Source organism: Balaenoptera physalus (assembly GCF_965194825.1).
Source record: "Balaenoptera physalus genome assembly, chromosome: 21".
In the NCBI taxonomy this organism is placed as follows: Eukaryota; Metazoa; Chordata; class Mammalia; order Artiodactyla; family Balaenopteridae; genus Balaenoptera; species Balaenoptera physalus.
In genome coordinates, this window is record NC_138902.1 from 10,845,484 (window position 1) to 10,848,025 (window position 2,542).

Here is a 2,542-nt window from a genome sequence, read left to right on the forward strand (position 1 = left end):
TTGACAGTTTTTTTCTTTGAGCACTTTGAATAAATCTTCCCACAGTCTTCTGGCCTCCAAATTTTTTGATGAGAAATCTGCAGATAATCTTATTGAGGATCCCCTTGTATGTGACTATTCACTTACCTTGCTGCTTTCCAGATTTTCCCTTTGTCTTTTGAAAGTTTGATTATAATGAGACTGTGCGGGTCTCTTTGACTTCATCTTACTTGGAATTCATTGAGCTTTTTGGATGTTTATATTCATGTCTTTTATCAAATTTGGGAAATTTTAAGTCATTATTTCTTCAGATATTCTCTCTGCCCCTTTCTCTTTCTCTTCTTTTTTTTTTTTTTTGCATATCAGAAATGCATTTTTATTTTTATTTGAAAACAACTTAAATTTTTAGACAAATGATTTTAGTATATAAATTTGATTTTGTTTTTATACAGAATATAAAGATTTCCCTCATTGATCTTCCATGTGAAGGGGATTACAAGCCTGAAGGGAGATACTTTCTGCACACAAGTGTGTATATCTTACGTGTAGGGTACTGGAAACCAATGTGTAGTGTTTCCACACATAAATTAGGTCAAGTAACACCACATATTAAAAAGGGGATAAGAGAAAAATTCTATTAATCAGATTCAAGAAGCAAACATGACACAAAAACTGCAGGTAAGACCAAATGAGTAACTTTAGATAGGACACTGCAGGTTATCCTAGAGTAACAGGTTTGTGAAGCTAGAGCATGTACCACATTAAAACAGCAAGAAAGAACTATTTATATAGAAAGGCTGGAATGAGGGATTTTTTTCACGAAAGCAAATTAACTTCTTGTAAACTGCCAAAACAAAACAGAACAAAACTGAGCATTATGAGTGTTAGTATACTGAAGGCATATTATACCAGTTTTTGTGCAGCATGCTAAAGTTAGTTAGAACTTCTTCACTGGTGCATATGAATCATTAATAGTCACGGAAAGTTTTTCTTGCCCCTTCTTGCCAAATTTCAGGCATGTCTTATTTTAGATAGAGTATAGCTTTTATCTATAATTTCATCCTGTAAAAACATATGAAGACAACGTTCATTCTGTGCCAGAGGATGACCAGCGACCTTGTTTATAAACTGCTCCAGCCCTTGCTTCCTTTCTTCAATAAAATTGTCATCAAATATTCCATCATCTCCTCTAAAAGGAAGCTGACGCAAAAATGCTTTCCCAGGGAGTGGGGGAACTACAACCTTGCTCTCTCTTTCTAATTCACTTCTCAGCCATTCAAAGTCACTGTATCTTCTTCTAACGGTAGATTCCTTCAGCTTGAAAATAGGCAGATTTGTCTTGACCCTGATTTCGTAGGTGGTGAACCGGCCCCGGCCGACTCCCACTGTCTGCGGGTTGCTCACATCAATCTCGAGGAAGTTGCTGGGAGGCCCGTAGGCGTCATTCAGGTTCTGCGGCTTAGTGATCAGCCGCCGGGTGTCCGCCACGGTCTCCGCCATTTCGCTGCTGCAGCCGCCGCCACCGCCACCGCAGGCTCCCTCCACCCCCTCGGCGTTCCACCGACCCCGCTGCCACCGCTGCTGCCCGCCGCGGGGACGCCGGGCTCGCCTCTCTCCTTTTACTGGGATTCTTGCAATGTGTATGTTGGTCCTCTTGATGGTGTCGTGTCACACTTTTCTTTAATCTTCTTTCTTTCTGTTCTTCAGCCTTGATAATTTCCATTGTCTTATCTTCAAGTTCACTGATTCTTCCTTCTGCCTGCTCAGATCTGCCTTTGAACCTCTCTAGTGAATTTTTCACTTCAGTTATTGTACTTTTCAGCTCCAGAATTTCTTTTTGGTTTCTTTTTGTGTTTCCTATCTCTTTATTGATGTTTTCATTTTGTTCACACATTATTTTCTTGACTTTCTCCACATCTTCCTTTAGTTCTTTGAGCATCTTTAAGATGGTTGTTTTAAAGTCTTTGTCTAGTATATCTGCCATTAGGTCTTTTTCAAGGACAGTTTCTGTTGATTTTTTTCCCCTTTGTTTGAATGGGCCTTGTGATTTTGTATTAAACACTGGACATTTTAATCTAATGATGTGGTAACTCTGGAAACTCTCAGATTCTCCCCCTCCCCCAGGGTTTGATGTTTTTTGTTGTCGTTTTTTGACTGTTATAAGCTGTCTCTGTGCCAAGGATCAGCCTGAGTTGTAAACTTAATGTCTTCTCAGGTCTTTTCTGAGCATTTCCCTGAGCATGCACAGTCACTTTTAAATTTTCTCTGTATATTCAGCCTTTTTTGAATGTCCTAGTCTTTAAGTTCAGGCTCCCAAAAGAGGAAAAGCAAAAAATGATGGGAGGGGGAAAGCGCACTGGCCCTTTAAATCTTCTGGCATTCACTTCAACCTGAAGGGGGAGGGACATGAACCAATGAGGGGAGGTGCAACAGCAATGGCTTCACCCTCTTTGTCTGCACCTCTGTCGTCAGCAGTCAGAGCACAGGTCCCCAGTATTTGGGGGACAGGGTGCTTTTGCCCACTCTAGCTCCCACAAGTTGTGTGCGAGCTGCACAGCCTCTT

The 2,542-nt window shown here is 40.7% G+C and overlaps 1 pseudogene across 1 annotated transcript; it reads right to left on the reverse strand.

Annotated features, from left to right (window-relative positions):
* Positions 1-339: 339 nt before the first annotated feature.
* Positions 340-1,582, reverse strand: LOC309651558 (sorting nexin-3 pseudogene; annotated as a pseudogene). The gene has a single exon. The product of its transcript is annotated as a sorting nexin-3 pseudogene (transcript).
* Positions 1,583-2,542: the final 960 nt, after the last annotated feature.